Genomic DNA, 13933 nt, shown 5'->3' on the forward strand with positions numbered 1-13933 from the left:
CAGATGAGGGCAGTACTGGGCTTCGAGACACTATCTGGGTATCCGACCGTAATAACATATTTTAACTGGTTATGCTAAATTTATAGATAGCCATGTAATTTTCAGGTCACATCACGTCAAATACTGAATGGTGAAAGCAATTATTCCATTGGTATGAAACATCTCAATAAATTGTGGAGAAAAAAAACAGAAAAAACAAATTGTTTATGAATATGGTAAATCTGAGAGACATCTCTTCGTGTTTCTTGTTGATGTCTAGCCGGAGGCGGTTGAGAGGAGGTGCAACCTCAATGACCAGGTGTGTGTGTGTGTTTCTGCGTGTGTGTGTGTGTGCGTGTATGTTTGCATGCATATGTTTGCGCGTGTGTGTGTTCGAGATATGTAACCTCGATGACCAGGAATCTGGGGGAAGGGTACAGGTCACATAGCTAATTAACTATAAGATTCATGCAGCCAATTGACAGTATTTCCAATTATATTACAACGCCCTCGTAGTCACTGCGCTAGATTTAAAGGTACAATCTGGCATCTGGGAATCTTTTCAATGGTAATTTAAATTCTACATATTTACCCTTTAATAAAGCAAATCCCAGATTGTAGCTTTAATGTAGGAGTGTGCCAGTAGGAAAGTGAAGAGGAGGTGGTGTAACGAGAGAAGATTGTTTCTCTCTATGCTGGAAAACGTTGTGAGAGTGTTTAGTTTAGACTCCTGAGAGGTTGCAGCATAGCAGGAAGAAGTAAAATCACTAATTTATTTTTCTGTAAACGCTGAAAGCAATGTATAACAGATTTTAATGGAAAACATTCTAATACTGTTTCTTCTATGTGGTTCTCTTAATCATGTTCCCTATTAGCTGTTGTCCAAACACTGTGGCCAGATCGTAAGTGCAGCTTGCCATAAGAAGCAGAAGAAGCAGGCGCCCAGAAAAGGAGAGGTGTAAAGAGGGAAATCTGGCACAGAGAGGCAGAGGACCATCGTCATCAAGTCAGCGATTTCACCCTTTCACCCATCCCCCTATAACTCTCTATCCCTCTCTCTACCCCTCCACCCATCCCCCTATAACTCTCTATCCCTCTCTGTACCCCTCCATCCATCCCCCTATAACTTTTTATCCCTCTCTCTACCCCTCCATCCATCCCCCTATAACTCTCTATCCCTCTCTCTACCTTCCATCCATCCCCCTATCGCCCTAAAACTCTCTATCCCTCTCTCTACCCCTCCATCCATCCCCCTATCCCCCTATAACTATCTATCCCTCTCTCTACCCCTCCATCCATCCCCCTATCCCCCTAAAACTCTCTATCCCTCTCTCTACCCCTCCATCCATCCCCCTATCCCCCTATAACTATCTATCCCTCTCTCTACCCCTCCATCCATCCCCCTACAACTCTCTATCCATCTCTATAACCCTACATCCATCCCCCTATCCCCCTAAAACTCTCTATCCATATCTATACCCCTCCATCCATCCCCCTACAACTCTCTATCCCTCTCTATACCCCTCCATCCCCCTATAACTCTCTATCACTCTCTCTACCCCTCCATCCATCCCCCTATCCCCCTAAAACTCTCTATCCCTCTCTCTACCCATCCATCCATCCCCTTATCCCCCTAAAACTCTCTATACCTCTCTCTACCCCTCCATCCATCCCCCTATCCCCCTATAACTATCTATCCCTCTCTCTACCCCTCCATCCATCCCCCTACAACTCTCTATCCATCTCTATAACCCTACATCCATCCCCCTATCCCCCTAAAACTCTCTATCCAAATCTATACCCCTCCATCCAAATCTATACCCCTCCATCCATCCCCCTACAACTCTCTATCCCTCTCTATACCCCTCCATCCCCCTAAAACTCTCTATCCAAATCTATACCCCTCCATCCATCCCCCTACAACTCTCTATCCCTCTCTATACCCCTCCATCCATCCCCCTACAACTCTCTATTCCTCTCTATACCCCTCCATCCCCCTATATCTCTCTATCCCTCTCTCCATCCATCCATCAATCCCTTTCTCTCTCCATCAATCCATCCATCTCTCTCTATTCACCTCCGTCCATCTCCAATCCTTCCATCCCTCTCTCCATCCCTCTTTACACCCCTCCATCTCTATCCAAACCCCTCCATCTCTCTCTATACCCCCCATCTCTCTCTATACCCCTCTCTATACCCATCCATCTCTCTCTATACCCCTCCAACCCTCTCTATACCCCTCCATCCCTCTCCATACCCATCTCTATACCCCTCCATCCCTCTCTATACCCCTCCATCCCTCTCTATACTCCTCCATCCCTCTCCATACGTCTCTATACCCCTCCATCCCTTTCTATACCCCTCCATCCCTCTCTATACCCATCCATCCCTCTCCATACCCCTTTCTATACCCCTCCACCCCTCTCTATACCCCTCAATCCCTCTCTAAACCCCTCCATCTCTCTCTAAACCCCTCCATCCTTATCTATACCCCTCCATCCCTCTCTATACCCCTCCATCTCTCTACACCCCTCCATCCCTCTCTATACCCCTCCGTCCCTCTCTATAACCCTCCATCCCTCTATATACCCCTCCATCCCTCTCTATACCCCTCCATCCCTCTCTATACCCCTCCATCCCTCTCTATACCCATCCATCCCTCTCTATACCCCTCCATCCCTCTCCATACACCTCTACCTCTCTACATACCCCTCCATCCTTCTATATACCCCTCCATCCCTCTCTATACCCATCCATCCCTCTCCATACCCCTCCATCTCACTCTATACCCCTCCATCCCTCGCTATACCCCTCCATCCCTCTCTATACCCATCTATCCCTATCCATATCCCTCTCTATACCCCTCCATCCCTCTCTATACCCCTCAATCCCTCTCTAAACCCCTCCATCTCTCTCTAAACCCCTCCATCCTTATCTATACCCCTCCATCCCTCTCAATACCCCTCCATCTCTCTCTATACCCCTCCATCCCTCTCCATACCCCTCCAACCCTCTCTATACCCCTCCATCTCTCTCTATACCCCTCCATCCCTCTCTATACCCCTCCATCCCTCTCTATACCCCTCCATCCCTCTCTATACCCATCCATCCCTCTCTATACCCCTCCATCCCTCTCCATACACCTCTACCTCTCTATATACCGCTCCATCCCTCTCTATACCCATCCATCCCTCTCTATACCCATGCATCCCTCTCCACACCCCTCCATCTCACTCTAACCCCTCCATCCCTCGCTATACCCCTCCATCCCTCTCTATACCCATCCATCCCTCTCCATATCCCTCTCTATACCCCTCCATCCCTCTCTATACCCCTCAATCCCTCTCTAAACCCCTCCATCACTCTCTATAACCCTCCATCCTTATCTATACCCCTCCATCTCACTCTATACCTCACCATCCCACTCTATACCCCTAAACCCCTCTCTATACCCCTCCATCTCTCTCTATACCCCTCCATCCCTCTCCCATATCCCTCTCTATACCCCTCCATCCCTCTCTATACCCCTCAATCCCACTCTAAACCCCTCCATCTCTATCTAAACCCCTCCATCCTTATCTATACCCCTCCATCCCTCTCAATACCCCTCCATCTCTCTCTATACCCCTCCATCCCTCTCCATACCCCTCCAACCCTCTCTATATACCCCCCATCTCTCTCTATACCCCTCTCTATACCCATCCATCTCTCTCTATACCCCTCCAACCCTCTCTATACCCCTCCATCCCTCTCCATACCCATCTCTATACCCCTCCATCCCTCTCTATACCCCTCCATCCCTCTCTATACTCCTCCATCCCTCTCCATACCCGTCTCTATACCCGTCCATCCCTTTCTATACCCCTCCATCCCTCTCTATACCCATCCATCCCTCTCCATACCCCTTTCTATACCCCTCCACCCCTCTCTATACCCCTCAATCCCTCTCTAAACCCCTCCATCTCTCTCTAAACCCCTCCATCCTTATCTATACCCCTCCATCCCTCTCTATACCCCCTCCATCTCTCTACACCCCTCCATCCCTCTCTATACCCCTCCGTCCCTCTCTATAACCCTCCATCCCTCTATATACCCCTCCATCCCTCTCTATACCCCTCCATCCCTCTCTATACCCCTCCATCCCTCTCTATACCCATCCATCCCTCTCTATACCCTCCATCCCTCTCCATACACCTCTACCTCTCTACATACCCCTCCATCCTTCTATATACCCCTCCATCCCTCTCTATACCCATCCATCCCTCTCCATACCCCTCCATCTCACTCTATACCCCTCCATCCCTCGCTATACCCCTCCATCCCTCTCTATACCCATCTATAACTCTCCATATCCCTCTCTATACCCCTCCATCCCTCTCTATACCCCTCAATCCCTCTCTAAACCCCTCCATCTCTCTCTAAACCCCTCCATCCTTATCTATACCCCTCCATCCCTCTCAATACCCCTCCATCTCTCTCTATACCCCTCCATCCCTCTCCATACCCCTCCAACCCTCTCTATACCCCTCCATCTCTCTCTATACCCCTCCATCCCTCTCTATACCCCTCCATCCCTCTCTATACCCCTCCATCCCTCTCTATACCCATCCATACCTCTCTATACCCCTCCATCCCTCTCCATACACCTCTACCTTTCTATATACCGCTCCATCCCTCTCTATACCCATCCATCCCTCTCTATACCCATGCATCCCTCTCCACACCCCTCCATCTCACTCTATACCCCTCCATCCCTCGCTATACCCCTCCATCCCTCTCTATACCCATCCATCCCTCTCCATATCCCTCTCTATACCCCTCCATCCCTCTCTATACCCCTCAATCCCTCTCTAAACCCCTCCATCACTCTCTATAACCCTCCATCCTTATCTATACCCCTCCATCTCACTCTATACCTCACCATCCCACTCTATATCCCTAAACCCCTCTCTATACCCCTCCATCTCTCTCTATACCCCTCCATCCCTCTCCATATCCCTCTCTATACCCCTCCATCCCTCTCTATACCCCTCAATCCCTCTCTAAACCCCTCCATCTCTATCTAAACCCCTCCATCCTTATCTATACCCCTCCATCCCTCTCAATACCCCTCCATCTCTCTCTATACCCCTCCATCCCTCTCCATACCCCTCCAACCCTCTCTATACCCCTCCATCTCTCTCTGTACCCCTCCATCCCTCTCTATACCCCTCCATCCCTCTCTATACCCATCCATCCCTCTCTATACCCCTCCATCCCTCTCCATACACCTCTACCTCTCTATATACCGCTCCATCCCTCTCTATACCCATCCATCCCTCTCCACACCCCTCCATCTCACTCTATACCCCTCCATCCCTCGCTATACCCCTCCATCCCTCTCTATACCCATCCATCCCTCTCCATATCCCTCTCTATACCCCTCCATCCCTCTCTATACCCCTCAATCCCTCTCTAAACCCCTCCATCACTCTCTATAACCCTCAATCCTTATCTATACCCCTCCATCTCTCTCTATACCCCACCATCCCTCTCTATACCCCTCCACCCCTCTCTATACCCCTCCATCTCTCTCTATACCCCTCTCTATTCCCCTCCATCTCTATCTATACCCCTCTCTATACCTCTAGATGTCTCTCTATACCCCTCCATCTCTCTCTATACCCCTCTCTATACATCTACATCTCTCTCCATACCCCTCCATCCCTCTCTATACTCCTCCATCCCTCTCTATACCCCTCCATCCCTCTCTATACCCCTCCATCCCTCTCTATACCACTCCATCTCTCTATACCCCTCTATATACCTCTAAATCTCTCTCCATACCCCTCCATCCCTCTCTATACCCCTCCATCCCCCTCTATACCCCTCCATCCCTCTTTATACCCCTCCATCCCTCTCTATACCCCTCCATCTCTCTATACCCCTCTCTATACCCCTCCATCCCTCTCCATACCCCTCTCTATACCCCTACATCCATCTCTATACCCCTCCATCCCTCTCCATAACCATCTCTATACCCATCCATCCCTCGCCATACTCTCTCTATACCCCTCCATCCTTCTCTATACCCTCCATCCCTCTCTATACCCCTCCACCCCTCTCCATCCCCCTCTCTATACCCATCCATCCCTCTCCATACCCCTCTCTATACCCCTCCATCCCTCTCTATACCCCTCAATCCCTCTCTAAACCCCTCCATCTCTCTCTATACCCCTCCATCCCTCTCTATACCCCTCCATCCCTCTCTATACCCCTCCATCTCTCTTTATACCCCTCCATCCCTCTCTATACCCCTCCATCCCTCTCTATATCCCTCCATCCCTCTCTATACCCCTCCATCTCTCTCTATACCCCTCTCTATACCCCTCCGTCCCTCTCTATACCTATCCATCCCTCTCTATTCCCCTCCATCCCGCTCTATACCCCTCCATACCTCTCCATACCCCTCTCTATACCCCTCCTTCCCTCTCTATACCTATCCATCCCTCTCTATACCCCTCCATCTCTCTCTATACCCTTCTCTATACACCTCCCATCCCTCTCTATATCTCTCCACTCCTGTCTATATCTCGCCATCCCTCTATCACCTCATCCTTCTCTATATACAGTGCCTTGCGAAAGTATTCGGCCCCCTTGAACTTTGTGACCTTTTGCCACATTTCAGGCTTCAAACATAAAGATATAAAACTGTATTTTTTTGTGAAGAATCAACAACAAGTGGGACACAATCATGAAGTGGAACGACATTTATTGGATATTTCAAACTTTTTTAACAAATCAAAAACTGAAAAATTGGGCGTGCAAAATTATTCAGCCCCCTTAAGTTAATACTTTGTAGCGCCACCTTTTGCTGCGATTACAGCTGTAAGTCGCTTTAGGTATGTCTCTATCAGTTTTGCACATCGAGAGACTGAAATTTTTTCCCATTCCTCCTTGCAAAACAGCTCGAGCTCAGTGAGGTTGGATGGAGAGCATTTGTGAAATGCAGTTTTCAGGTCTTTAAACAGATTCTCGATTGGATTCAGGTCTGGACTTTGACTTGGCCATTCTAACACCTGGATATGTTTATTTTAAAACCATTTCATTGTAGATTTTGCTTTATGTTTTGGATCATTGTCTTGTTGGAAGACAAATCTCCGTCCCAGTCTCAGGTCAATTGCAGACTCCATCAGGTTTTCTTCCAGAATGGTCCTGTATTTGGCTCCATCCATCTTCCCATCAATTTTAACCATCTTCCCCTGTCCCTGCTGAAGAAAAGCAGGCCCAAACCATGATGCTGCCACCACCATGTTTGACAGTGGGGATAGTGTGTTCAGCTGTGTTGTTGTATACGCCAAACATAACGTTTTGCATTGTTGCAAAAAGTTCAATTTTGGTTTGATTGTCAACCCCACCTTCTTCCACATGTTTGGTGTGTCTCCCAGGTGGCTTGTGGCAAACTTTAAACAACACTTTTTATGGATATCTTTAAGAAATGGCTTTCTTGCCACTCTTCCATAAAGGCCAGATTTGTGCAATATACAACTGATTGTTGTCCTATGGACAGAGTCTCCCACCTCAGCTGTAGATCTCTGCAGTTCATCCAGAGTGATCATGGGCCTCTTGGCTGCATCTCTGATCAGTCTTCTCCTTGTATGAGCTGAAAGTTTAGAGGGACGGCCAGGTCTTGGTAGATTTGCAGTGGTCTGATACTCCTTCCATTTCAATATTATCGCTTGCACAGTGCTCCTTGGGATGTTTAAAGCTGAGAAATCTTTTTGTATCCAAATCTGGCTTTAAACTTCTTCACAACAGTATCTCGGACCTGCCTGGTGTGTTCCTTGTTCTTCATGATGCTCTCTGCGCTTTTAACGGACCTCTGAGACTATCACAGTGCAGGTGCATTGATACAGAGACTTGATTACACACAGGTGGATTGTATTTATCCTCATTAGTCATTTAGGTCAACATTGGATCATTCAGAGATCCTCACTGAACTTCTGGAGAGAGTTTGCTGCACTGAAAGTAAAGGGGCTGAATAATTTTGCACGCCCAATTTTTCAGTTTTTGATTTGTTAAAAAAGTTTGAAATATCCAATAAATGTCGTTCCACTTCATGATTGTGTCCCACTTGTTGTTGATGCTTCACAAAAAAATACAGTTTTATATCTTTATGTTTGAAGCCTGAAATGTGGCAAAAGGTCGCAAAGTTCAAGGGGGCCAATACTTTCGCAAGGCACTGTCTGTCCAAGAAATCCCCATCCATCTATATACCCCTCCATCCCTCTCTATACCCTCCATCCCTCTCTATACCCCTACATCCCTCTCTCTCTACCCCTCCATCCCTCTCTATACCCCTCCATCCCTCTCCATACCCCTACATCCCTCTCTATACCCCTCCCATCCCTCTCTATACCCCTCCATCCCTCTCTATACCCCTACATCCCTCTCTATACCCCTCCATCCCTCTCTATACCCCTACATCCCTCTCTATTTACATAAGTAATCACACCCAGAGTCATTAGATTTATAGAATCACCTTTGGCAGTTATGTGCTGTCATTCTGGGTAAGTCTCTAAAAGCTTTGCACACCTGGAATGTGCAACATTTACACAATATTATTCTTAAAATGCTTTAAGCTCTGTCAAGTTGTTTGTTGATTGTTGCTTGACAGCTATTTTCCCCATCTTGCCATAGGTTTTCGAGATAATTTAAGTCAAAACTGCAACTAGGCCACTCAGGAACATTCAATGTCATCTTGGTAAGCAACTCCAGTGTATATTATTTGGCCTTGTGTTTTAGGTTATTGTCCTGCTGAAAGGTAACTGTCTCCCAGATTCTGGTGGAAAGCAGACTGAACCAGGTTTTCCTCTAGGACTTTGCTTTCGCTCAGCTCTATTTCGTTTCTTTTTATCCTAAATTCTCAATTTCTTGTCGATGAGAAGCATACCCATAACATGATGCAGCCACCACCATGCTTGAACGTATGAAGAGTGGTACTCAGTGATGTGTTGTGTTGGATTTGCCCCAAATGTAACATTGTATTTAGGATATAAAGGTAATTTCTTTGCCACATTTTTTGCTAAATTACTTTAGTGCCTTAATGCAAATGAGATGCATGTTTTGGGATATTTGTATTCTGTACAGCACTTCCTTCTTTTCACTCTGTCATTTAGGTTAGTGTTGTTGTTGATCCCATCCTCAGTTCTCCTATCAGAGCCATTCAACTCTGTAACTGTTTTAAAATCACAATTGGACTCGAGGTGAAATCCCTGAGCGGTTTCCTTCCTCTCCGGCTGAGATAACTGAGTTATGAAGGATGCCTGTATTTTGCAGTGACTGAGGGTATTGATACACCATCCAAAGTGTAATAAAAAAACTTCACCATGCTCAAAGTGATATTGATTGTCTGCTTTTTTGTATTTTTACCCATCCACCAATAGGCTCCCTTCTTTGCGAGGCGTTAGGAAACTAACTGGATCCATGCTGGATTGAGGGACCTTACAGATAATTGTATGTGTGGAGTACAAGATGAGGTAGTCAGTCACAAATCATGTTAAACAGTATTATTGCACCCAGAGTGAGTCCATGCAACTTATTATTGTGACCTGTTAAGCACATTTTTACTACTGAACTTTTAGACTTGCCATGACAAAGGGATTGAATTCGTGTTGACTCAAGACATTTAAGCTTTTCATTTTTAAAACAATTTGTAAGCATTTCTAAAAACATAATTTCACTTTGACATTATGGGGTATTGTGTGAGCCCAGTGATCTCGAAATCTTAATTTAATAAATGTTTTATTCAGGCTGAAACAACAACAAAATGTGGAAAAAGTCAAGGGGTGTGGATACTTTCTGAAGGCCCTGTATATTGTCTGAATTCAGGAGGTCAGACAATCATAGCTAGGTTACTATTTTCTTTCAAAATTGACATTCATACAAACGCAGGAGACTCTAATGGATGTGTGTACATGTTCTGCTTCGTCTCGAAGTCCCTACCAGATCATTATCTCTCCGTCATGCTGCCCCTCCAGAGTGGCAGCTCAGCAGTATGACTGCTTCTACCCGAGCCACTAACGTAAATACAGGCAGCGGAAGAGAGAGAGAGAGAGAGAGAGAGAGAGAGAGAGAGAGAGAGAGAGAGAGAGAGAAGATGGAAAGAGAGAGTTAGAGGAGAGGGAGAGAGTTAGAGATGGAGAGAGAGATAGAGGGTAGAGAGAGCGAACGAGAACAAGACAACGAGAGAGAAGGGGTTGTGCCTGTTCCTACAGAAAGCAGACAGGAAAGACCCTGGACTGGAGCTACCTTTCAACCAAGCCAACTTGCTGGTCCAGAATATCATCTCCATCACATGGTCCATTGAGCCTGACTGTTGTACATTCAGACTGCCGTTCCAGTCCTGTTTGATGCTCATGACGTTGGTTTGTCCTTGTTACAGGATCCTTACCCATCACAACCAGACCACCCAGGAGATGCTTTCACTCTAGTGGTAGCATGAGACGGAGTCTACAACCCACACAAGTGGCTCAGGTAGTGCAGCTCATCCAGGATGGCACATCAATGCGAGCTGTGGCAAGAAGGTTTGCTGTGTCTGTCAGCGTAGTGTCCAGAGCATGGAGGCGCTACCAGGAGACAGGCCAGTACATCAGGAGACGTGGAAGAGGCCGTAGGAGGGCAACAACCCAGCAGCAGGACCGCTACCTCCGCCTTTGTGCAAGGAGGAGCAGTAGGAGCACTGCCAGAGCCCTGCAAAATGACCTCCAGCAGGCCACAAATGTGCATGTGTCTGCTCAAACGGTCAGAAACAGACTCTATGAGGGCCCGACGTCCACAGGTGGGGGTTGTGCTTACAGCCCAACACCGTGCAGGACGTTTGGCATTTGCCAGAGAACACCAAGATTGGCAAATTCGCCACTGGCGCCCTGTGCTCTTCACAGATGAAAGCAGGTTCACACTGAGCACATGTGACAGACGTGACAGTCTGGAGACGCCGTGGAGAACATTCTGTTGCCTGCAACATCCTCCAGCTTGACCGGTTTGGCGGTGGGTCAGTCATGGTGTGGGGTGCCATTTCTTTGGGGGGCCGCACAGCCCTCCATGTGCTTGCCAGAGGTAGCCTGACTGCCATTAGGTACCGAGATGAGATCCTCAGACACCTTGTGAGACCATATGCTGTGCGGTTGGCCCTGGGTTCCTCCTAATGCAAGACAATGCTAGACCTCATGTGGCTGGAGTGTGTCAGCAGTTCCTGCAAGAGGAAGGCATTGATGCTATGGACTGGCCCGCCCGTTCCCCAGACCTGAATCCAATTGAGCACATCTGGGACGCTCCATCCACCAACGCCACGTTGCACCACAGACTGCCCAGGAGCTGGCGGATGCTTTAGTCCAGGTCTGGGAGGAGATCCCTCAGGAGACCATCCGCCACCTCATCAGGAACATGCCCAGGCGTTGTAGGGAGGTCATACAGGCACGTGGAGGCCACACACACTACTGAGCCTCATTTTAAGGACATTACATCAAAGTTGGATCAGCCTGTAGTGTGGTTTTCCACTTTAATTTTGAGTGTGACTCCAAATCCAGACCTCCATGGGTTGATAAATTTGATTTCCATTCATAATTTTTTGTGGTTTTGTTGTCTGCACATTCAACTATGTAAAGAAAAAAGTATTTAATAGAATATTTCATTCATTCAGATCTAGGATGTGTTATTTTAGTGTTCCCTTTATTTTTTTGAGCAGTGTATAAATAAACTGAAACACACACAAACAAAACCGATGTACAGAGGATAGTCCATCACACCACTCTACACTGACTCATACAGGCTGAGTAATACAGGCTGACTCGTACAGGCTGACTCGTACAGGCTGACTCGTACAGGCCGACTAATACAGGCCGACTCGTACAGGCCGACTCGTACAGGCCGACTCGTACAGGCCGACTCGTACAGGCCGACTCGTACAGGCCGACTCGTACAGGCCGACTCGTACAGGCTCACTAATACAGGCTGACTCGTACAGGCCGACTAATACAGGCTGACTCGTACAGGCTGACTCGTACAGGCTCACTAATACAGGCTGACTCATACAGGCTGAGTCATACAGGCTCACTAATACAGGCTGACTCGTACAGGCTCAATAATACAGACTGACTCATACAGGCTCACTAATACAGGCTGACTCATACAGGGCACGCTCCCATCCAAATAGACAGGGCTGAATTAGAGCAGGTTAAGGCTTCTAGTTCCTCTGTATCCAAGTGATCTAAACACATGCGCACAGTCGTGAAGAAGGCCTCTTCCCCATAAGGAGGTTGAAAAAGTTTAGCATGCGCCCTCTACAGCTGCACCATTGAGAGCATTTTGACTGGCTGCATGACTGCAACGCAACAGGACCGCTCGATCACATGGCGCTACAGAGTGTGGTGCAGACAGCCCAGTACATCACTGGGGCCGAGCTCCCTGCCATCCAGGACCTCTATATCAGGCAGTGTGGTAGGAAGGCCCGGAAAATCCTTAATGACTCCAACCACCCAAACCAACTCTGCTTCCGCATGGCAAGCGGTACCGGTGCAAATGTCTGCACAAACAGGCACTTGAACAGCTTCTATCCGCAAGCAATAAGACTGATAACAAAATAGCTGATTTTACTTTAAAATAAAGTAAAATCAATAGTTTTTTCTCAGTGATGATTGAATTATTTGATAAAAAGCGGGACATGATTGTTTCGTTGCGGTTCAATGGGTCAAAAGACAGGACTTTCCGGCACAATCTGGGACATGTAGTCACCCTGGTGGGAGCCCTGTAGTTGTGGTTCTTTACTTGGTAGATACAGTTGAAGTCGGAAGGTTACATACACATTAGCCAAATACATAAAACTCAGTTTTTCACAATTCCTGACATTTAATCCTAGTAAAAATTCCCTGTCTTAGGTCAGTTAGGATCACCAATTTATTTTAGAATGTGAAATGTCAGACTAGTAATAGAGAGAATGATTGATTTCAGCTTTTATTTCTTTCATCACATTCCAAGTGGGTCAGAAGTTTACATACACTCAATTAGTATTTGGAAGCATTGCCTTAAAATTGTTTAACTTGGGTCAAACATTTTGGGTAGCCTTCCACAAGCTTCCCATAATAAGTTGTGTGAATTTTGGCCATTCCTCATGACAGAGCTGGTGTAACTGAGTCAGGTTTGTAGGCCTCCTTGCGTGCACATGCTTTTTCAGCTCTGCCCACAAGTTTTCTATGGGATTGAGGTCAGGGCTTTGAGATGGCCACTCCAATACCTTGACTTTGTTGTCCTTAAGCCATTTTGCCACAACTTTGGAAGTATGCTTGGGGCCATTGTCCATTTGGAAGACCCATTTGCGACCAAGCTTTAACTTGTTGCTTCAATATATCCACATCATTTTCCATCCTCATGATGCTATTTATTTTGTGAAGTGCACCAGTCCCTCCTGCAGCAAAGCACCCCACAACATGATGCTGCCACCCCCGTGCTTCACAGTTGGGATGGTGTTCTTCGGCTTGCAAGCATCTCCCTTTTTCCTCCAATCATAACGATGGTCATTTTGGCCAAACAGGTCTATTTTTGTTCCATCAGACAAAAATTTAAATCTTTGTCCACATGTGCAGTTGCAAACCGTAGTCTGGCTTTTTATGGTGGTTTTGGAGCAGTGGCTTCTTCCTTGCTGAGCGGCCTTTCAGATTATGTCGATATAGGACTCGTTTAACTGTGTGTTACGGTTTTCTTGCGATGAAGGAGAGTAGGACCAAAATGCAGCGTGGTTAATTCGATACATGAAGATGAAACACGAACAATACAAAAACAATAAACGTAACGTGAAAACCGAAACAGCCTAAACTGGTGCAAACTAACACAGAGACAGGAACAATCACCCACGAAACACTCAAAGAATATGGCTGCCTAAATATGGTTCCCAATCAGAGACAACGATAAACACCTGCCT

This window comes from Oncorhynchus mykiss, chromosome 7 (genome assembly GCF_057628025.1).
Source record: "Oncorhynchus mykiss isolate SJ-2025 chromosome 7, ASM5762802v1, whole genome shotgun sequence".
NCBI classification, from domain to species: Eukaryota; Metazoa; Chordata; class Actinopteri; order Salmoniformes; family Salmonidae; genus Oncorhynchus; species Oncorhynchus mykiss.